Source organism: Notamacropus eugenii, chromosome 2 (genome assembly GCF_028372415.1).
Source record: "Notamacropus eugenii isolate mMacEug1 chromosome 2, mMacEug1.pri_v2, whole genome shotgun sequence".
Taxonomy (NCBI): Eukaryota; Metazoa; Chordata; class Mammalia; order Diprotodontia; family Macropodidae; genus Notamacropus; species Notamacropus eugenii.
The window spans coordinates 455,298,528-455,322,152 of record NC_092873.1 but is presented as its reverse complement, the minus strand read 5'-3'; the positions used below and the strand labels follow the sequence as shown (position 1 = coordinate 455,322,152).

The following is a 23,625-nucleotide window of genomic DNA, read 5'->3' as shown; positions in this document are numbered from 1 at the left end:
ACAAAGACATAATCAGAAATAAACATTCATGGAAATGACTCCAAATATATAGATGAGATTACTAAAAGAGATAGATCTCTGAGTAATTTAAAAAACCATAGTTTCAAAAAACAGATATAAAGTATACCCCCTTTTATCATGGCAAGAGAAAGAGTCCTACCAGTGAATAATACATTAAATTCTGTAAGGTGAAATCACAGTAAAGGTTATTTGGGTTTCTTATCCCCTTTTAACTGGGGAATATCCAATTACAAGGCGACATAAAATGGAGAATTATTTGCTGACATAACTTGATATGAAAACAACAGTCATCTGTGAAACATCTTAAAATGTTCTTATCATTTCAATAACGCTAGAAGGAGTGGTATTATAAAACCATCCTCACTAATCCATTTCAATGTTTGATCATCTCAGTAGACAGATAACAGCAATAATAATAGTCCTGAAACTCTATTTTCATCTAGTCAAAATTTTCCTTAATACAATTATAATCTATTTCTTTCTACTTCTTGCCTTTGTAGTTATGGAGAATAGTTGGCTATCCACTTTCTTAGACTAATTAGCCATTTTTTGAAAGTAACTCGAAAGTAATCTATATCCCAAGAAAATAGCCTCATTTTTCTCACAAGTCCTTATATTGTTTTCTTATTATTCATTTTTCTTCCCTGTACTTTTTGCAATTTCCCCATATTCCCATAAACCTGGAAGTTTTTTTCTAGTGGGAGAAATCCTCAGTTCATTCAAGTCATACCCTTCTTGGATTTTTTAACGGTCTATTGAGAACCTTAGATGTTTTTCTCCTATAATCTCATCTACAGAATACAGTCATTTGGTATTGTATATCTATGCAAGCTTGTTATATAAAACTTTAATTTATCCTTGTGGAACCTCATCCTATGTTTCATAAACTAATTTATTTAATAGTTCACATTTATAAAGAGCTTTTAGGGTTATGGAGCTTTTTTCTAATAACTACCTTGTGTTCAATATAGATGGTGTCAGTATGATTTTTTCCAATTTAAATATAATCTTGCTAATATGCCATGATGTCTTCAAATCTTAGTTCATAGCTCTAAAGAATTTCTCTCACTTTGTGTGTTCAATTATAACAAGAGCTAAAAATTCTCTGATGGCAGGTGCTCTGTACAAAATGTGAAGCCAAGTTTCATACCTTGAAGAGATGAAGAAGAAAATGTTTTGGGGTTATTGTATCCAAAAGAAAAATGTTGAATTTGATTTTCAGAACTGAATTTTTGTCTTCGGTTTTTGTGCCTGCAGCAGAACAACTGAGACTTTTTCAGGCTCTGAAATGTGCTGAATTATGAACATCTGCTGCTAATTGCTGAGAGAAGAGTGGGCAGCTGGCAGGAAGAGTTCTAGAGAAAAGAATAAGTACATCATGGAAAAGGGAGGCTAAGGGAGACAACAGGTGAAGTGTCTAAGAAATATCTCAGCAGAAACAATGGTTCTAATGGTGGATATATTTTTGGAACTCAGGAAACAAAGAAAATTTGAAGGCAGGTAAGTGAAATTATCAGAACTCTTTCTCAAGATCTTGTACTAGCAGATGATTGTGTATGTCTGTATCACCTCCATGAATGAAGAAAGAACTGGAGAAAGGGTAGGAAAAAAGTGTTGTCAGAAAGATATTAGAATAATTCAGGGAAGGCATGTTGAGTACGTAAACTAGAGTGGCAGTTATATAAATATACTGTTCTTTATTCACTTGCTTCAAAGTTCAACCATCCAATGAATCTATATTATTCCACTCCTTGAAAGCAGTCTTTCTCTTTTCAGACTTTTGATCCACTCTATGAACAAGAATATCTGGAAAAACACCAAAAACATACCCTGAATCAGAATATTTCTGCTATTTGGATTCTGCACAGGACATCTTTCATGACAATGGCAAATACCTTTTAAAAATATGAAATTCAGTATGTTAATAAATTAATCCAGTTGCATCATATAAAGGAACTTCTATAGATCCTATAATCTGTATTAACAAGATACAATGTAGAACCTACTAGGAAAAAAGGAAAACCACTGAGGGGAGAAGAAAAACAATGAGAAAGCAGAAAGACAAGAACGACAACTAATATATTTAGAATAATTGTCAATGATATTTGGAAATATTAATCATGGCTAAAATCAAGTAATGTATGGAGAGGTAATATATTGGAATCTTCAGAAATATTCTCTATGTTCTTCTCTTCCCTTTACACCAAGGATGATGTAGGAAAATTAAAACAATGCAGTAGCACCTCACTTGTCCTGGATTCACTTTCATGTGGCTGAGTCTCCAACTAGGATAATAAAATGCAAATGACATGATAAAACAGAAAAAAAAAGTTCAATAGTTTATATAATAAGTAGAATTTTGATCCGGGCTAACTCTTCGCCCTTGCTACCTAATCAGACAGATCCCAACAAACTGTTGCAAGATGCATTAAGCAGAATAAGAATAGCAACTCAGCATAGTAAAAATATGTTCCATGGGATGGAAAGAAGGCAGATTTTTGGAATCAGAAGGACTATGTCAGCACCCAGAATCAAGTATACTCTGTGTAACATTGTGAAAAGTCACCCAACTCCAGAAGTCTCCATTTTCTCATCTGGAAAATTAGCATAAAAATATTTAAATTATGTCCTGCTTCTTAGGGTGGTTGTGAGAATTGACCTTTATAAATTGAGTATTATTATGATGATCAGTTCATCTACAATGATATAAGGGTTCCTTCTGGACAAGAATGAGCTCTCTCTAGAATTAACTGTTCTAAGACTCCTTCCTCCAAACCTACAGCACATATATTTCAAGCAATAACCAAGTGCCACTTCTCTTTCTCTATATGTTCTTACAATTTACACCTAACAAATCAATCTTCAGAGTATACTTGTGACTTAGCTAAGAATCTGAAAATCTGTCATTGCATATATTTCTCTAAGAACAGTGTCATTTTTAATTTAAAAATCAACATTTTTAATTTTTAAAAAGAATGCATATCTTCCCAGCATTTTAGACAACTTTGGTAGCAGGCCAATTCTGTTTTTAGCAGTCAATGTTTTTGTAAATGCCTAAAGAGGAATTGAGGAAGAAGACAGAAATAAAAGAAGAAAGAAGGAATAAGTGAGAGATGGGGAAAGGGAGCAAGGAAAAAAATCTTCCTTATTTTCCTTCCTTGTCAAGTTCGATCTAATTGATGAATGACAGAAGAAAAGTCAACAGTTCCATGGAACTTTTTATCCTTTTATCCTCCCCATATGTTAAAAATAGATTTAAAAAAAAAAGACAGTAACATTACAGCCAAGAAAATGGCTTCTTTCATAACATTTCCTAGCTTTAAAAAAATACTTTCATTCACCCAAGTTACATGTTTCAGACTGCTTTAATATGCTACACAATTTTCACCTGTCAGCCAGTGCCTGTATAAATTGACTCATCAGACAATCGCAACCTGGAAATCCCTATAAAGATCATTTTATACCAGACAAGTCTGTGTTTATAATTCTTGGCTTTATAAGATTTCAAGACATGATAATGAAACACAGTATTTACAATGAGGATGTTATTACAGTTTTAGAAAAGAGAATTTTAGGTTGTATCATTGGTTTTTTTACCTTGCTACAGAAAGATTACAGAATTCAGGAAATAACCTGATTGAAAATTGAAGGAAAAAATAGGAGAATTGCAAGAATAAGTTAATTTTGTAAGAAACCTGTTTGGTCTTTGGATACTTATCATGATTTTGTAAACAATAATATTTTCCAGAAAATTCCAGGGAAGAAAAATGGGATTAAGATAGAATTGTTACAGATAAGCAGTTTCTCTATCTCTCTGTCTGCTGAAATATCTTGATCTGATTTTTCTTCCCTCCCCTTCCTTCTCTCATTCTCTCCCTTCTCTTTTTCCTCTTCCTCTCTACCATTCACTTCCTCAGAAAACTATAAGAATTCCAAAAAAAGTATCTTTGTTTAGCTACCAGCTTTTTAGTTTTTCTGACATTTTACACAAATATAGCTAAACAGTCTGGGAAAATTCTCACGATATAATTTGTTAAATCATTTCTGGGAGTGGTAGGCCATAGCTTTTCCTTCTCCACCTCTGGACAAGTAAAAAAAAAAAACAAAACAATAATCAAAGTGTCTATGGGGAGTCAAGGTCCAGAAAGAATTAACTTATTTATTGCATATGTATTTATTCATTTATTCATTTATCTATTTATCATTCACTTATTTGTCTATTCATTAATTCATTTATTTGCTTAAAGTATTTGTTTCTTAAACATCATAGAGGTTAAATTTTGACGTGCTGATTTTTTTCCTCTCTTCAGCTTCACATCAGATGAAGTAATTTATAAATGTCTCTATGAATTTTCACCAGGGCATTGACAAAACATAAGTCTAGAGTACTGAGAATGAAAAGCAACATCCACCTCAGAGATATTATGCATTTAAAATGCAAAATGAGTCATTTTAGAGATAGCCAATGTGGGAATTTGTTTTGCTGGATTAAACATATTTGTTATGTGTGTTGGTTTTCTTTTTTTTTTCTTTTTTTAATTGCTCTTTTTAAAAAATATTGTTCAATGGCTGTAGGCAGTTGCAAGTGAAGAGAATAAATGCCTGTAAATATAAATAATAAATGTTTAAAAGAATGTGTCTATGACCAGCTAACAAAATATAACAGAGAGTCTCCAATACCTTTTCTGATGAAACTTGGCATCTCAATTTTAGCAAGAAAATTCTGTTTTATGATATCTAAGTTGCCTTAAAAAGTCCCTTCCTAATTTTTCCAAGATAAGGGGTAGTTATATGCTTTTTCACTACCAGTAACTGTACTTCAAAGAAGGTAAAATCTATCTTGCTAATGTCTTCCCACACAGATACAAGAAATATAAGTAAATCAAATTGGTATACTGAACAGCTTTTATAGAAAAAATATGCTATTTCTTCCCAATAAAAATGCCTTTTTATGGCTTTAGTTCCTGCCAAATCAAATCTTTCCAAACCACCCAGAGAATCCTAAAACATCTCCTTTACGCAGCATTTCTAGGGCTCATTTTGCACATAAAGGGCTATGTGTTACATTGCAAATGAAAATTGTTTTTTATTTTGAGATGAGATATTCCATTTTATACCAATTACATATGGCAAAAAAAACCACTATTTACAGTTTTAAACAGTCAAAAATTAAAAGTCAAAACAGATATCTTTTCAAGTTCATTTAAAAAATTTTTATTCATACTAATGAATTGATTTTGCATGGATTATATATTCAAACTCTTTATGAAAAAGAATAAAAATCCTCTGAAGACTCTGAATACTAATTATAAAATTCAAATGATAAACTCTTATTGTTTGGGGATTTAAAAGCTTACAAGATTTTAATGTACTTCCAAGTTTAAACATAAAAAATAAAGAATCATTACTAAACCAGAATCTTTTCTCTAGAGAAACAATCTTAATCAGTTAACAAAACCAGACTAGAAATATGGATCACAGAGTGGTTTGAAAGTTAATGATCTTTTTCCATGACCATTATCTTTAATTCCCTTAAAATTCACTAATTAAAAATCATTTCTGGACCTCTTTAGAGGAGATCTTTCTAAATTTAAGCTTTATTTCATGTTTATAGCTTGGTCTTTCAAGAAAATATTTTTATTTCTTCTAATTACATGTAAAACAACTTTTAACATTCATTTTAAAAAAATGAATTCCAAATTCTCTCCCTCTCCTACTCTCTCACTGAGGAGGCAAGCAATTTAATAGAGTTTACGCATGTGCAGTCATGAAAAACATATTTCCACATTAGTCATTTTGTGAAAGAAAACACTGAACAAAATGAAATGAGATAAAGTTTTAAGAAAGATGTTCTATCTGCATTCAGACACTCCATCAGTTCTTTCTGTGAAGATGATAGCATTTTTCATTAAGTCCTTCCAAATTGTCTTGGATTATTTTATTGCTGAGAATAGTCAAATCATTCATAGTTGCTGTTCTGATATTTATTGTTCTGATTCTGTTCACTTCATTTTGCATCAGGTCATGTAAGTCCAGGTTTTTCTGAAAGCTTTCTGTTCATCATTTCTTATCCCACCAGTCATTCCCCACTTGATGGGTATCCCCTAAATTTCCAATTCTTTGCCATCAGCAAAAAAGCTGCTATAAAATTTTGGTGCATATAGGTCCTTTCCTTCCTTCCTTCTTTTCCTTTCTTCCTTCCTTTTTTTTTCTTTCTCTCCTACATTTTTCCTTCCCTATCTATGCCTTTAGGGACATAGACCTAGTAGTGGCATTGTTGGGTTAAAGGTAATACACAATTTCATAGCCCCTTTAGTATAGTTCCAAATCTCTCTCAAGAATGACTGGATCAGTTCACAAGTCTTACGATGCTTTAGTGTCCCAATATTCCCACATTCCCTCCAATATTTGTTAACTTCCTTTCTGTCATATAAGCCAATCTGATAGGTGTGATGTGGTATATCATTTATTTTAATTTGCATTTCTCTAATCAATACTGATTTAGAGCATTTTTCCCCCATATGACTACAGGTAGCTTTGATTTCTTCATCTGAAAACTGCCTATTCATGATGCTGAGTGCAGTGAGCAGAACCAGGAGAACCCTATACACAGTAACAGCAAAATTGTGTTAATACCAACTTTGACAGACTTAGCTCTTCTCAGCAATGCAATGATCTAAGACAATTCCAAAAGACTCAGGATGGAAAATGATATCTACCTCCAGAGAAAGAACTTGGAGTCTTAATGCAGATTGAAGCATACTATATGCTCTTTTTTTAATTTTTCTTTCACATGATTTTTCCCTTTTGTTTGGATTCTTCTTTTACAACATGACTAACGTGGAAATAGCATAATATGCTTGTACATGTATAGGCTATATTGGATTGCATGTCGTCTTGGGGAGGCGCAAGACAATAAAAAGAGGGGGAACTTAGAACTCAACATCTTATAAAGCTGAATGTTGAAAACTAAAAATTCATTCATTCATTCATTCATTCAAAATAGAAAAAAGGAAACTGCCTGTTCAAATCCTTTAACCATTTTTAATGAAAGACTTGCTCTAATGAATTTGGCTCTACTGGACATTTGGCTCTGACTTTTATCAGAGAAACCTGCTGTAATATTTTTTCACAGTTATGATTAATAATGTACTTTCTTCCATTCTATTTTCCCCATTTATCCTTTTCTCTCTTCTTTCAGCCTGCCCCTCCTTAAGAGTTTTTACCACTGCCCTCCTTCAATTTGCCCTCCCTTCTATCAGCCTTCCCCTTCTCATACCTTTTCCCCTCCTTTTTCCTTGTAGGGTAAGATAAATTTCTATACCCAACTGAGTGGGTATGTTATTCCCTCTTTGAGCCAATTCCATTGAGACTAAGGTTCAAGTGTTGAATGTCTCCTCCACTGTAAAAGCTCTTTTGCAACTCTTATGTGAGATAATTTGCCCCTTCCCAGTTCTCCCAATGCATCCCCCTTTCTCACCCATTAATTTTATTTTTTAGATGTCATCCAATCACAGTCAACTCACATCCAGTTCTTCTGTTAATGTATATGTCTTCCAACTACCGAATAATGACAAAATTCTTAGGAGTTATAAGCATCATCCTCTCATGTAGGAATGTAAACAGTTTAACCGTATTGAATCCCTAATGATTTCTCTTTCATGTTTACCTTTTCATACTTCTCTTGAGTCTTGTATTGAAAGTCATATTTTCATTTAAGTTTTGTCTTTTCATCGGAACTCCTTGAAAGTCTTCTACTTCACTAAATATTCATTTTTCCCCTGAAGGAATGAATAGATTTTTTTTTTTTCTGGGTAAGTGATCTTGCTTTGAAATCCTAGCTCTTTAGCCCTTTGGAATATCATATTCCAAGCCCTATGTTCCCTTAATGTAGAAACTTATTATATTGATTGTGTCTCTATAATATTTGAATTGTTTCTCTCTAGTACTTGCAATGTTTTCTCTGTGATCTGGGAGCTGTGGAATTTGGCTATATGATTCTTTGGATTTTTCATTTGGGAATCTCTTTTAGGAGGGAATCGGTATTTTCAATTTCTATTTTACTCCCTGGTTCTAAGATATAAGGGCAGTTTTCCTTGATAAACTCTTATGATGCCTAGGGTCTTTTTTTTTTAATCTTGGCTTTCAAGTAGTGTAATAATTCTTAAATTTCTATACCCTTCCCTTTCCTTCCTTTCCTTTTCCTTTGTTTCCATTCCCTTTCTTTCCCTTCCCTCTCTTCCCTTAATATATGTTTTCCAGGTCAGTTATTTTCCAATGAGATATTTCACATTTTCTTTTTTTCATTCTTTTGATTTTGTTTTATTATTTCTTGATGTCTCATGGAATCTTTTCTTCTGCTAGTCTAATTCTGATTTTTAAGGAATTATTTTTTCAGTGAGCTTTTGTATTTTCCTTTTCCATTTGGTCAGTTTTTCTTTTTAAGGAGTTCTCTTTAGTAGATTTTTATGCCTATTTTACCATTTGGCCTATCCTGTTTTTAAGTTGTTATTTCCTTTAGTGTTGTTTTTTTTTGGGGGGGGGGGGATGAACTGCTTTCTTTACCAAGCTTTTTAACTTTTTTTTCATAATTTTCTCACATCACTCTCATTTCTTTTCCCAATTTTTCCTCTACTTCCCTTATCTGATTTTTCAAATCCTTTTTGAGCTTTCCTAGGAATATTTTGGGGGACCTGAGACCAATTTACATTTTTCTTTGAGGCTTTAGATACAGCTCTTTTGACTCTGTTGTCTTCTTCTTAATGTGTTTGGATTTGTCCAGGCACCACTGTAACTTCCGATAGTCAGGTCCTTTTGTTGTTGCTCTTTGCTTTTTCTCAAGCATATTTCTGGAATTTTAACTTCATATTAAAGTTACGCTCTGCTCATGTGGTAGAAGGGACCAAGTGTAAAGTTTTTCAGGCTACTGTTTTCAGTGCTAGCTCTGGGGGTTTGTAAGTTTCTGTTCTTCCAAGGTAGTAGACACTTGACACTCATTAGCTGTATGACATTGAGCAAATCACTAAACCTCAGTTGTCTCATCTGGGGTCATCTCCAGTCATGCTGATAAATATCTGGTCACTGGATTCAGATGGCTCTGGAGGAGAAGTGAAGATGGTGACCTCCACAGCCCTCCCTCACTCAAAACAAAAGTCAAATGCAAGTCATATCATTGTTTCTCTGGTGGCATGGTCTTCTTCAGCAACGAAAGACAAACACAAACACACAATATAAAGAGAGATATATTTTCTGCTATCCTAGCCTGTGCTCTGAGTGACCACAAACTCTCTTTTCCAGTTTAGAACTGTGACCAAGGTCCTTGCTCCTGTTAATACTCCTCCTCACTTTGTAACTATAACTCAAAATTAGTATGGGTAATACAGCAGAGTCCTGTGTCTAGTAGCAATCTATAATCTCCTTCTGACTAATTGACCAACCCCCTTATTATCTATGACTCTGGGAGCTGTCACTGCTGATTCAGTCACACACACACAGACAGAGACACACAGACACACAGACACAGACACACACACACACACACACATACACACCAAGACCAGCTGCTGGCATGCCAGGACAGGGCTCGTATTGGCATGGCCTGTGCTGGACTACATTCCACTCTCACTCCAATTGGATGAAATCTCTTGCCAAACTTCATGTTTTGAACTAGAGAATTGTTATTAGAGATAATAAAGCAAAGGGAAGGCAGTGTTTTAACATCTGTAAATAGGAAGCAAAATTGAAAGATTCCCTTACCTTAAAGAGTTAAAAATATCATCAAGTAACCAACAAGTAAACAAGCATATATTAAGTGATATGTGCTATGTGCCAGGCATTGTACAAAATCCTGGGGATTGAAAGAAAGGCAATTTAGCCAGAGAAGATAGCATGTACGTAAACAGAGAGACAGAAAAATAGAAATGAGATCATTAGGGAAGGAGGCACTAGCAGGCTAGGGGATAAGGAAAGATGAGCTGAGACTTGAAGTAAAGAAGGCAGAAGTGAAGAGGGTTATACTCCAGATATAAAGAAGAGACAGTGCAAAGGCATAGTGATGCAAAGGCACAGGGATGGAACAGTATACAAGCTGGGTTTGCCTTGTCTGTATTGTGTATCAAGTAGAAGTATATATCATCAGGTTAGAGATGTAGAGTAGAGAATTTTATATATGATCTTAGAGGTAATAGGGAGCCACTACAGTTCAGTGGACAGGAAAGTCACATGATCAGAGTCATGCTGTAAGAAAATCATTATGACACAGCTGCCTTTGCCTTGCACATTATAGATATTGTGTTGGATCATTGTGTTGGATTGTAAAACACTCTAGAGACCACTCTAAAGCTAGAGCTGTAGAATGTTGATAAATCATCATAGGCAAGTAGAGGTTATACAAGGGGCCTTTTCTTAACAAAAATATCTCATAAGATGAAGATCCAGAATTCTGAAATGATTTTACAATCAGACAAAATCAGACCTCTCAGATGAAACCTTCTGAGTGTCAGTTAATAAACATTTATTAACTTACTATGTTCCAAGCATTGTTCTAAGAGATGGATAAAGAAAAATAGGCAAAAGAAAATCTCTACCATCAAGTTGCTCAAAATCTAATGGGGAAGACAAGCAAACATATATACAAACAACTTATATGTAGAATAAAAAGAGACTATGGAGGGAAGGCCCTTGAGTTAAGAAGGGGTGAGAAAGTTTTCCTCTAGAAAGTGGGATTTTATTTAGGATTTAAGTCAGAAAAAATTATCCAGAGTCAAAATATATTAATGTCTTAATTGTGGAATAGCAAGGAATCCAGTGTCACTGGATCACTAACTACTGTAAGAGAACATAGGGGGCTTGCACATATAAGACCTTGAGAATCAGTTAACATAATCCCTTAGCTATAGATCTATTATTGTTAGAAAGGAGAAAAATTCTCACTTTGACTCTCCAAGAACTTAGGAGTGAAAGCAAGCAAGTGGAAATATCTTACTTGAGAAAGGTCTATGAAGGTGAAAAAAAAAAGGCAAATCAATTGATCTTGTTCAGCAATGGAATGAAGTGCCTATGAAAGTATAAAGTTCCTCCTTACTATAGATCTTCAAGCATAGGATAGATGGCCACTTATTTAATATGTATAAAGGTTATTATTTTTTCAGAAAGTGATTATTTGGTTTTTGAGGGGTTTCCCAGCTTTCATAATTTACAATATTTTGTGATTATGGCACCTAGACAGCACCACAGACAGAATGATGGGCAGGGAGTCAGGAAGATTCATCTCCCTGAGTTCAAATCCTGCCTCAGACACTCATTAGCTGTATTACACTAGCCAAGTCACTTAACCCTGTTTGCCTTAGTTTCCTCATCTTTAAAATGACCTGGAGAAAGAAATGGAAAAATGGGGGGCAGAGTCAAATTCATGGAGTGAGAGTAACAACTCACTTAAGCTCTTAGACAAACTCCTTCAGAAACCTCTAAAAAGAGAATCTGACCAAATTTTGGAGGTGCAGAATCCAATAGGAGACAGACTGTGGCAGATTCACAGCCCGGGACAGATTGGAAGGTCGACAGAAAGGATGTGTTCCATGGGGGTGAGCCCACAGCACACAGCACAGTGCAGCAGATCAGGAAAGCCCTGAGGAGGACTGAGCAGCAGACAGAACAGCGGAGCAGCAGCCCATGGTGAGAGACCAGCAGAGCCAAGCCAGTGACAGATGCTGAGCCCCAGATATCACCCACAGCAGCTCCTGAGACTTTCAGTCCGCAGATTAAACGTCCATAAGTCACCTACTTTAACATCTGGGAGCTAACATGCCACAGTGATCAGTAAATGCTCTCTCCTCTCCCTTTGTTGACCTCGAAAGAACCATAAAACATTTCCCCAGAAAAATCCTGGATCAGTGGGCACAGTGAAGGAGCAAACAGTCTGATAACACCTGAGGCTAAGAAAATAACTAAGGGGGAATTCCTGTTACTGTGGTACAGGCAAACTGGAAGGAGTTGGGCTCCAGGGCATTGGAAACTCACACTAGGACACAGGCATAGCTCAACACTAGGAGAGGAGCTCCAGGGGAGGTGAAAACTTGCACTAGGACTCAGGATTGCCTGAGCACTCCAAGGGAAACAGAAGACAATAGGGCAGCTGGGATCATCAACCCCTGAGCATGCCTTTGCCTCAGCTCAGCTGAGGAGATTTCCTGTGACCAGACCAACCCTCCCCCACACTTAACTAGCTAGCCCCAGGGCTGATCGGGGAAACACAAAACAAAAAGATAAAAAAGCATCTGCCCTTAGCTTTTTTACACTAGTCAGCTCGACAACAAGTTTTGCACCTTTTAACTGAAAGAACCAGAAATCACACCACAAATTGCCATCATGAGCAAAAAAAAGCAAAGCAAGGGTGAAAAACCATAGAATATTTCTATGGAGACAAGGACCAAAATATAAATAGCAAAGAGGTCAGTACTGAGACTGTACTCCCATCTGAAACTTGAGAAGGGACCATAAACTACTCGCATGCACAAACAGCTCTACTGGAACAGATGAAGAAGGAAATGGAAGAAAAACTGGCTAATGATTTGAAAAGTATGAAAAAAAAATTCCCTGATGAGAACATCTCTTTAAAAAAGAAAACTGAACAAATGGAAAAGGAAGCACAAAACGTAACTGGGAAAATTGGACAAATGGAAAAGGAAACACAAAACCTAACTGGAAAAATTGGACAAATGGAAAAGGAAGTACAAAAACTAATTGGAGAAAATATTTCCTTAAAAGGGATAATTGGACAGATGGAAAAGGAAATGCAAAAGTTAACTGAAGAAAACAATTTGATAAAAATTAGAATTGGGCAAGTAGAAAGTAATGACTCTATGAGACATCAAGAATCAGTCAAACAAAATCTAAAGAATGAAAAGATAGAAGAAAATGTAAAATATCTAATTGGAAAAAAACAAACAAACAAACAAAAAAAACAACTCACCTGGAAAACAGATCCAGGAGAGAAAATCTGAGAATTATTGGCCTACCAGAAAACCATGATGAAAAAACGAGTTTGGAAAATATCTTCCAAGAAATCATCAAGGAAAATTGCCCAGAAGTGCTATATCCACAGGGCAAAATAGTCATGGAAAGAATCCATCACACACCTCCTGAAAGGGATCCCAAACTAAAAATCCCAAGAAATATTGTTGCCAAATTCCAGAACTATCAAGTGAAGGAGAAAATACTATAGGCAGTCAGAAAGAAAGCATTCAAATATCGAGGAGCAACAGTCAGGATCACACAGGACCTTTCAGCTTCTACATTAAGAGATTGAAGAAACTGGAATACGATATTCTGTGAGGCAAAGGAGCTGGGACTACAACCAAGGATCAACTACTCAGCAAAGTTCAGCATAACATTTCAGGCAAGGAGGTGGTCATTCAACGAAATTCGTTATTTCCAGACCTTCCTGACAAAAAGGCCAGAAATCAATAGAAAATTCAATTTTCAAATACAGTTCAGAAGAGAGGCATAAAAAGGTAAACAGGGGGAAAGAAAAACTTGTTACTCAATTTGGGCAAACTGTTTACCACCCTATAAGGGAAGATGATGCTTGTTAATCTTGAGAATTGTACATTTATTATGAAATATTAAAAGGATATACATAGAGGGAACAGGTATAAAGTAAATGATGTCATGTTAAAAATATGATTTAAATGTGCAAAGGGATTGTATCAGGAGATGTGAAAAGAAGGAAGCAGAAAATGGTAAATTGCATCACAGGAAGAAGTACAAAATTATAGTAGAGGGAACATGGGGAGAGAGATGAGCGTTGTATGAGAGGTACTCTCACTTGATTTCGTTCAAGGAGGGAATAATAAACCTAATTTAAAATACAAATCTAACTAGTTCTATAGGCGGTAGGAGGGGAAGGAGGAAGAAAGGGGAGGGGAAGTTAAAAGGGAGGGAAGAAGTAGTAAGGGTAAAGGGGAGTAAAAGGGAATGGGGCTGAAAGAAGTAAGGGAAGCCTGCAGGTGGTGGTGGCAAAAAGTAAAAATTCTATTGAGGAGGGGAAGGGAGAGAGAAGAACTAAAAGCACAAACGATGGGAAAGAGGATGGAGGAGAAGACACAAATTGTAATCATAACTGTGAATGTGAATGGAATGAACTGTCCCATAAAATGGAGACAGATAGCAGAATGGATTAAAAGCTACAATCCAACAATATGTTGTTTGCAAGAAAAACATTTGGAATGGTGGGAAACACACAGGATAAAGGTAAAAGGCTGGATCAGAATATATTGTGCCTCAGCTGATGTTAGAAAAGCAGGGGTAGCAATCCTAATCTGAAACAAAGCAAAAGCAGAAATAGATCTAATCAAAAGAGATAAGGAAGGAAACTATATCCTTCTAAAAGGCACCATAGAAAATGAAGCAATATCATTACTAAAAATGCATACTCCAAGTGGTATAGCATCCAGATTATTAGAGGACAGGTTGGGGGAGTTGAAGGAAGAAACAGACAGCAAAACTATACTAGTAGGGGACCTCAACCTCCCCTTCTCTGAACTTGATAAATTTAACCTCAAAATAAACAAGAAAGAGGTTAAAGAGGTAAATAAAACTCTGGATAAAGTAGTTATGATGTATCTCTGGAGAAAACTGATTGGGAATAGAAAGGAATGTACTTTTTTCTCAGCAGTACATGGCACATATACAAAAATTGACTATGTCTTAGGGCATAAAGACCTCACAATTTTGGGCAGAAAGGCAGAGATAGTCAATGTATCCTTCTAAGATCATAATGCAATAAAAATTATATGTAATAAAAGGCCATGGAAAGATAAACCAAAAATTATTTGAAAACTAAATAATCTAATCTTAAAGAAGGAGTGGGTTAAAGAAGAAATCATAGAAATAATCAACAATTTCATTCAAGAGAATGACAATAATGATACAACCTAGAAAATCTTATGGGATACTGCAGTTCTTAGGGGAAATTTTATATCTTTGAGTGCCTACATGAATAAAATAGAGAAAGAGGAGATCAATGACTTGGGCATGCAGCTGAAAAATCTAGAAAAAGAACAAATTGAAAATCCCCAAGTAAATATCAAATTAGAAATATTGAAAACCAAAGGAAAGAGTAATGAAATTGAAATTAAGAAAATTACTGAATTCACAAATAAAACCAATAGTTGATTTTATGAAAAAACTAATAAAATTGATAAATTTTTGGTCAATCTGATTTAAAAAAAGAAAGAAGAAAATCAAATTACTAAAATCAAAAATGAAAGGAGTGAATGCAACTCCAATGAGGAGGAAATTAAGGCAATAATTAGAAATTACTTTGCCCAACTTTGTGCCCAGAAATTCGACAATCTAAATGAGATCGATGAGTATTTTAAAAAATCCAAATTGCTCAGATTAACAGAAGAGGAAGTTGAATACTTAAACAACCACATCTCAGAAAAAAGAAATTGAACTAGGCATCAATGAACTCCCTAGGAAAAAGTCTCCGGGGCCAGATGGATTTACAAATGAATTCTATCAAACATTTAAGGAACAGTAAAGTCCAATACTATATAGACTATTTTTGAAAATTGGGAAAGAAAGAGTTCTTTGAAATTCTTTTTATGATGCAAATATGGTTTTCATACCTAAACCAGAAAGAGCCAAAACAGAGAAAGAAAATTATAGACCAATTTCTCTAAAGAATATAGATGCGAAAATTTTAAATAAGATTTTTAGCAAAAAAAAAAAAATACAGCAACTTATCACAAGAATAATACATTATGATCAGGTAGAATTCATACCAGGAATGCCGACCTGGTTCAATATGAGGAAAACTATTAGCATTATCAATCATATCAACAACAAAACTAACAGAAACCATATGATTATGTCAATAGATGCAGAAAAAGCTTTTGACAAAATACAACACCCACTCCTATAAAAACACTGGAAAGCACGGAAATAAGGGGAACTTTCCACAATATAATAATCAGTATGTATCTAAAACCTTCTACAGGCATTATATGCAATGGCGATAAGATAGGTGCATTTCCAGTAAGATTAGGGGTGAAACAAGAATGTCCATTATCACCACTATTATTCAATGTGGTACTAGAAATGTTAGCAATAGCAATTAGACAAGATAAAGAAACTGAAGGAATTAGAATAGGCAAAGAAGAAACTAAGTTATCACTCTTTGCAGATGATATGATGATATACTTAGAAAGTTCCAGAGAATCAAGTACAAAAATTCTTGAAATAATAAACAATTTTGGCAAAGTTGGAGGTTACAAAATAAACCCACAGAAATCTTCTGTGTATCTACATATTAGTAACAAAGCCCAACAGCAAGAGACAGAAAGATAATCCCTTTTAACCTAGGGTAGACACTATACATTATTTGGGAGTTCACTTGCCAAAACAAACCCTGGGACTATATGAACACAACTACAAGACACTTTTCACACAAAAAAAGTCAGATCTAAGTAAGAGGAAAAACATCAGTTGCTCGTGGGTAGGCCAAGATAATATAATAAAAATGACAATTCTACCTAAATTAATTTACTTATTTAGTGCCATACCAATTGAACTATCAGATAATTACTTTCTAGAGCTGGAAAAATAGTATCAAAATTCATCTGGAAGAACACAAGGTCCAGAATATCAAGGGGACTAATGAAAAGAAATGCTACGGAAGGTGGTGTAGCACTACCAGATCTCAAATTGTATTATAAAGCAGCAATTTTCAAAACCACTTGGTACTGTCTAAGAAACAGAAGGGTAAACAAGTAGAATACGCTAGATACTCAAGACACAGTAGACACTGAATACAGCAATCTACTGTTTGATACCCAAGGCCCCCAGCTTCTGGGATAAAAACTCACTGTTTGACAAAAATTGCTGGGAAAACTGAATAAAAGTGTGGCAGAAACTAGGCATAGACCAATGCCTGACACCATACACAAGACTAAAATCCAAATGGGTACATGATCTACGTATAAAATTGATACCATTGACAAACTGGAGAAGCAAGGAATAGTGTATTCATCAGATTTATGGAGAAGGGAAGAATTTTTGACTCAAGAAGAGATATAAAGCATTATAAAGTACAAGATGGATAATTTTGATTACATTAAACTGAAAAGTTTTTGCACAACCAAACCCAATGCAACCAAAATTTGGAAGGATGTAGAAAATTGGGAAAAAATTTTTACAGCTAATGTCAGTGATAAAGGCCTCATTTCTAGAATATATCGAGAACTGAGTCAAATGTACAAAAATACAAGTCATTCCCCAATTGATAAATGGTCAAAGGATATGAAAATTTTCAGAGGAAGAAATTCAGCTCTGAGGTACCACATCATACCTCTCAGATTGGCAAACATGACAGAACAGGAAGATGATAAATGTTGGCAAAGTTGTGGAAGAGTTGGGACTCTAATACACTGTTTGTGGAGCTGTGAACTGATCCAACCATTCTGGAGAGAAATTTGGAACTATGCCCAAAGGGCTACCAAAATGTGCATACCCTTTGACCCAGCAATATTGCTTCTAGAGCTGTATCCCTAAGAGTTCATAAAAATGGGAAAGGGTCCCAGATGTATAAAAATATTTATAGCAGCACTCATTGTGGTGACCAAAAACTGGAAATAAAGGGGATGTCCATCAATTGGGGAATGGCTGAAAAAATTATGTTATATGAATGTAATGGAATACTCTTGTACTATAAGAAATAATGAACAGGAAGACTTCAGAGAGGTGTGGAAAGACTTATATTATCTGATGCTGAGTGAAAGGAGCAGAACCTGGAGAACTTTTTGCACAGAAAAGACCACAGTGTGCGAGAGTGTTTTCTGGTAGAACTGGAACTTCTTTGCAATGCAAGGACTTAAAAAAAAATTCCCAGTGGTCTTCTAAGGCAAAATGCCTTCCACATCCAGAGAAAGAACTATGAAATTCAATTGCAGAATGTAGCAGATTATTTTTTGTGAGAGTGTGTGGGGGTATTGCATTTTGGTTTGTTAGATGATTTCTCCCACTCATTTTAATTCTTTAACACAGCATGACTATAGTGAAAGTGTACTTAATAGGAATGTATGTGTAGAACCTATACAAAAATTGTATGCTGTCTTGGGGAGGGAGGAGGAAAGAAAGGGGAGGGAGGGGAAAATCATAATCTAAATTATAGGGTAGTTATTGTAGAACACTGAAAATAAATAAAATTAAATAATTAATATAAAAAAAAGAAATGGAAAAACTATTCCAGTATCTTTTCAAAGAAATCCCCAAATGAGATTGGAAAGGGTCAAACATGACTAAAGAGACTAAACAACAATGAGCTTGTGATTCTGTGCTTGCTTTGGACAAATCACTTTTCTCTAAACCTCAGCTTTCTCAGCTTTTCTCAGTCATTTTGGCATAATAATATTCCTATTATTTACCTAACTGGGAGGGTTATTACATGGAAAAGTACTATGCAAATTCTAAAATGACTTGTTAATTTGAGCTTCAGTATGATTCAATGATCTAGTCACTTGAAGCTCTAAAATTGTATGATTTTATAATTAGGATCATAACTAGTTATATCTCCCAGTTATCTTCTCTTTAATCTCCAATTCCTTGCAGGGCCTGTTAGGTCCCATCTGATTTGAGATACACATGTAATTCTATGAGCCGCTTCTTCTCTTGCTCACTTATTAACTGTGGGGCCTCATCACCATTTCATAAGGAAACTAGTGACAAGAGTAACAGGCTATTGAAGCACATGTTGAGGCACAGCAGGGAAACAAACAAATCTGCTCACTAATATCCAAATATACTGTGTTTCATCTTTAGGTATGTAGAATATATTGATGTCTTAATTGTGGACCAAATTTGTACTCACAGTTCCATGACAGTGCTTATTTGAGAGAATTTTTTTTAAATTTTAATTTACTTAAAGTGAGTCATGTTGACATTATTTTGTGTGAAGTTAATACCTGCATAATTAAAAATAAAACTAAAACTATTACACAACTTTCAGCTGCTGAACTTTAGCAAATAGAATTTCTATAGAATAACAAATATTTGCTCATTAACCCAACATTTTGATATTTTAGCTATCCAGCTAAAGAGTAGTACTGCTATTAACAATAAATGAAGATGAAAACACTATGCTAATTATGATAATCAAGTTGTTTTTTCTTTCTTCTCATTTGACTTCACAAATGTAGGACACTCTCTCCTACATAGAAGTTGAATTCATCTTGCAGAATAATGAGTTTCTATAGAGCATGAAATATAGGAGATCATTTGGGTGGAAAATAAGAGACATTCTTTGGGTGGACTTCTGAAATAGGAGATTAAAGAAGGAGTTACCTGATGTATGCCCTCTATCCTATTCAGCCAGAGGGAGGGAAAGACCCTGAAGGCAATAAGTCCTGAGGAGATGTGAGTTTCAAAATTGATTTCATCTTGCAGAATAATGAGTTTCTGGAGATTATAAAATCCAGAAGACATGAGGCTCCAGATTCTCTTCTTGGAGAGACTCATGAACAGAAAGAGCAGACTTTGGAACACAGATATTTGTGCCAGCTTAGCAATTTGTCCCTAATTTCCAGCCTGGGTCCTGGAGACTTTGGACAGTTAAGATTTGGAACGCTCCACACTTTGAACTGAAATATGTATCTGGTTTGGAGTCATTAGGGAAGGTTATTTGTGTGTTTCTGCTATTTTCTGACCTATACGAATGACTAAATATATTTCCTCTCTATTCACTATTTGAGATTTTTGTTCTTATTGTTCAGAGAGAGGGTAAAATGTTTTACACAATCAAGTCTTTCATGTGAGGGTATAGCTCATACAAAGAGATGATTTACTTAATATAAAAAGTATTACATACATCTTTGGATATACCCAAGAAGAGGATTTATTTTTCATGATTAAACAGATTTGTCATAAGGATTTTATTTTTCTTTTTATCCTTTCTCAAAGTGGTTTGAGAGAGAAAACAAATGTTTGTTAAATGAAAAAAATGTATCACCCACTTGAAGTGAGCCTACACACATTATTATTCCTTGGAAATATCAATTGATATTTCACCTTCATGTGTTGTGGCATTTTATACCTGAGATTTCAATTTATATGTCAGCTCATGCTAAGCACCATGATGCATTCCAGCTGGGTGATACAAAGAATTGAGTTCAACTCTGACCTTAAACACTTACTAGCTATGTGAACCTGGGTAAACCACCTAGCCTGTCTTTGCCTCAGTTTCATCATCTGTAAAGTGAGATAATAGTAACACCTACCTCCTTCACTCCCCTACCCTCCCCCTCATTGTGAGCATCAAATAAGATAATAAAGGACTTAGCACAGTTCCTGGCACATACCAAAAAAAAACCAACACATAAATGTTAGCTATTAGTGTTATTGTTGTTATAAAAGGGAATGTTGGAGCCAGCTCATCCAAACTATTGAGAACAATTGTTCACTTTTCAGTAAGAATATTTAAACGTCAAAAATGTGCAAACATTGCGAGTATTGATGTATTGTTCTGAAAGTTAGAGACAAGTGCTAACATTACAGATTAAACTTAAAAGTAAGCCTTGAACATTTGGGAGCTGGGGGGAGGAAAATGCTTGTTATATATTTACCAGCATACTGTTAAAATGTATATAACACAGTTACAGGATTATTTGGGAATAAGGGCCTATTATGGGAGAGGGGGATCAATCAATCAATCAAACAGTCAATGATCTCTATGTTCAACATACTCTATTAAATGCTGAGGATATTCAAGCAATCAACGAAATTATCCCTACTCACAAAAAATTAAATGCTTCATGTAGATTAGCATGGGCCTTAAAGAAGAACAAACAAAAACCCTGAGAATTTAAGGGATGTTTTTTCTTGTTCCTGCTCACCTTTACACAGGTCATTCACCTTACTTCCACCTGTCCTATTCCTTAGCTTCCTTCAAAACTTAGTTCAAATGTTATCTCCTACATAAGATCTTTCCTGATTCTCTCAGTTAGGAATTCACAGATTTCCTCCTACTTCAAATTACTTACAGACTATTCCTTTTACTGAGGCAATTCTAAACCCAAATTACTCTCTCATTGACTGACCAACAGTATGTCCCAGACCAAGCTTTACTTGGTTATTATTTGGAATCTGACTGGTGAATATCAACAGCGATTGTTTCTGTTTTGGCCAAAAATAATAGGGGTCTTCCCCTTTTGGATTGATTTTTTTTTTTTTTTTTATGATATAAAAGAGGCCATTCTTTGCCTCATTTCTTAACTAGCCTTAATGACTGAATGGATTGCCTCAGTCAAGCTAAGACCTGTTAAATACCATAGCTTAAAAAGGCCAAGGTCTTCTACTGCATCCAGGGCCATCTCCAGTCATCCTGAACTATGCCTTATCACTGGACCCAGAAGACTCTGGAGGAGAAAATGAGTCTGCTGACTTTGCACAGCCATTCCTCACTTAAATCCATTTCACTTGCATGTCATGGCATCTCCTTTCTGATATCATGGTCCTCTTCCAGAAGGATAAACAACAACAATACAGACCCTTCACTGAAAGGACCAATGGATCTTAAAAAGGAGGGATAAAATTTGGAACTCAAACTTTAAATAAAAATGTTTTTAAAAAATTAAAAAAACACATAAAATTAAAGTCTCTGCATGCATCTCAATTACAAATGCATTTTTTTATGAATGGATGATTATGTAACAGATCTGGAATAGATACTAATTCATATTACCCATATCTCTCTGAGTAGTTTCACTCACCAATTGGGAAAGGTATGCTGTAGATCAAAGAATTTTTTTTAATTTTACCCTTTTCTCATTAATGAGATTTCCCTGAAGTTTATGTATCGATGTGCTCTAGAAAGTCCAAAGTCTGTTAGATGGTGCTTATTTATGTTTCATTTTAGTGGGGAGTGAAGAATAGCCTGGGCAATTGTAGCCATAGTAGAGATTTAAAACTACCCATTGGGGATTTATTTAGAATAAGGAGCGTTTTGTTTTTCTTTTCCTTTTTAAGATTTAAAAATGGTAAATTTGCTCACTTGGAAATGATGGCAAAGTGGAGTATTTTGGGAAAATGGCATCCCTTTCATGTTGATTTTGTTCCTATTTGGAAATAATGAGGTGCTTATGCTTGGGCCCCAGCCCTAAAACCATATTTCTGGAAGCAATCCAGTCCCACTGTGAGAAATTCTCTCCCTGTTGCAGGCACACACAGCCCTGACTTTGTAATTCCTCAGATAAAATGATTTTGTCTCTGCCATCTGTACTGACAATATATTTTTGCTTATTGTTACTGTGATTTTGCTTCTTAATGGGAAGATCTTTCCCATCCATTAATAGGTCCATGTGACCTGCCTGAGTCACATGAGTCTGAGTCACATGAAGCCTGTGGTGGGAAAAGTTTGCTGAAAGGGTGGAATAAGAAGAGGCAGAGCTAGAGGAGCACTGAGAGGAAATTAGGGAGAGAGTAGTCAGAACTGAAGGATGCAGACAAGCCCGCAGCTGACTGTATGAGAAGGGCATGTTCTTTACAGGAAGGCTGTTTGTGATTTGTTTAATGGAGTTGGTTTGTGGGAAGCCCAGCATGGGGAAGGCTTAGCAATGATATTTTTCTCTGCATTGTTACTGCATGTGTATTTTTTGTTACTATTATGGATTTGGCTTTCTGGTGTCTGAATAAATGTTTTGGTTCTGTCTTCCATGTGGAGAGTCTGTGCTATTTTGTGATTCAGAATTGTGCTGGGATATTCATGGTCTCCGTAAGTGCTGTGAATATCACATTGGCACTACACCCTCTGGCCTCCAAGGATCATGCCTCTGGCAAAACTTTGTGTAAACAGATCTTCTCTCTGCAATAAATCTATGTCTACTGACTCCATAAATTTTCCCATCAATCCCAGAAGCCCAGTCAATGGCTCCTGTTTTGAAGACATTTAGATTTCTTGCATATTCCTTTCAAGACCCCTAATCACCTAATTAGCATACTTGGCATTCTTTTCACTATCCCTTTTATATATAAACTAGGTTTATTCTAGTCAGCTTGCAGATTCCCTAAGAACTTTTCCCCCTTCCACAAGTATCACAATAAACTGAGCCACTTCACAAGTAGATAGCTTGAGTACATGAATTCATTTCAGGTACACTGCCTTGTACCCTGATGTTTTGGGGGTCTCAGCACCCCTAAACCATGTCAGCACCCCTAAACTGCATCAGAAATATCTGACTTGTCAGGCCATGTGTAAAGGCTTCTATGAAAAATAAAGCTGGATCTAATTGCTTATCAGATTGAAGCATTATGTACAAATCAAGTTCGAAAATGCCAAAGAGAATTAAAAAATGTTGGGAAGATAAAGAGCTATTATGTTTTTAGTCAAGAAAAAAATACAATGCCAAACAAGCAAGCAACAAAACTGGAAAACTGGGAAATCAATTAGGAAAAGAGAAAGCCAACTTGTTTCCAGAAGCTTTATATATCTTCAACAAGTGTTGCTGTTTGACTTTAATTCTCAAAGAGGAATCAGAAAGGTGATGCCATGACTTGCAAATGAATTGGACTTAAGTGAGAGAGAGCTGTGTAGAATCTCCAGTCTCATTT

General features: G+C 35.3%; 1 long non-coding RNA gene across 1 annotated transcript in view; it reads right to left on the bottom strand.

Annotated features, from left to right (window-relative positions):
• Nucleotides 1-1,709: 1,709 nt before the first annotated feature.
• LOC140529593 (uncharacterized) overlaps nt 1,710-23,625 on the bottom strand; it is a 63,394-nt gene continuing 41,478 nt past the window's right edge. The window contains exon 4 of the long non-coding RNA XR_011975607.1: nt 1,710-1,827. This is a non-coding gene — a long non-coding RNA (uncharacterized lncRNA). The remainder of the gene's footprint in view (nt 1,828-23,625) is intronic.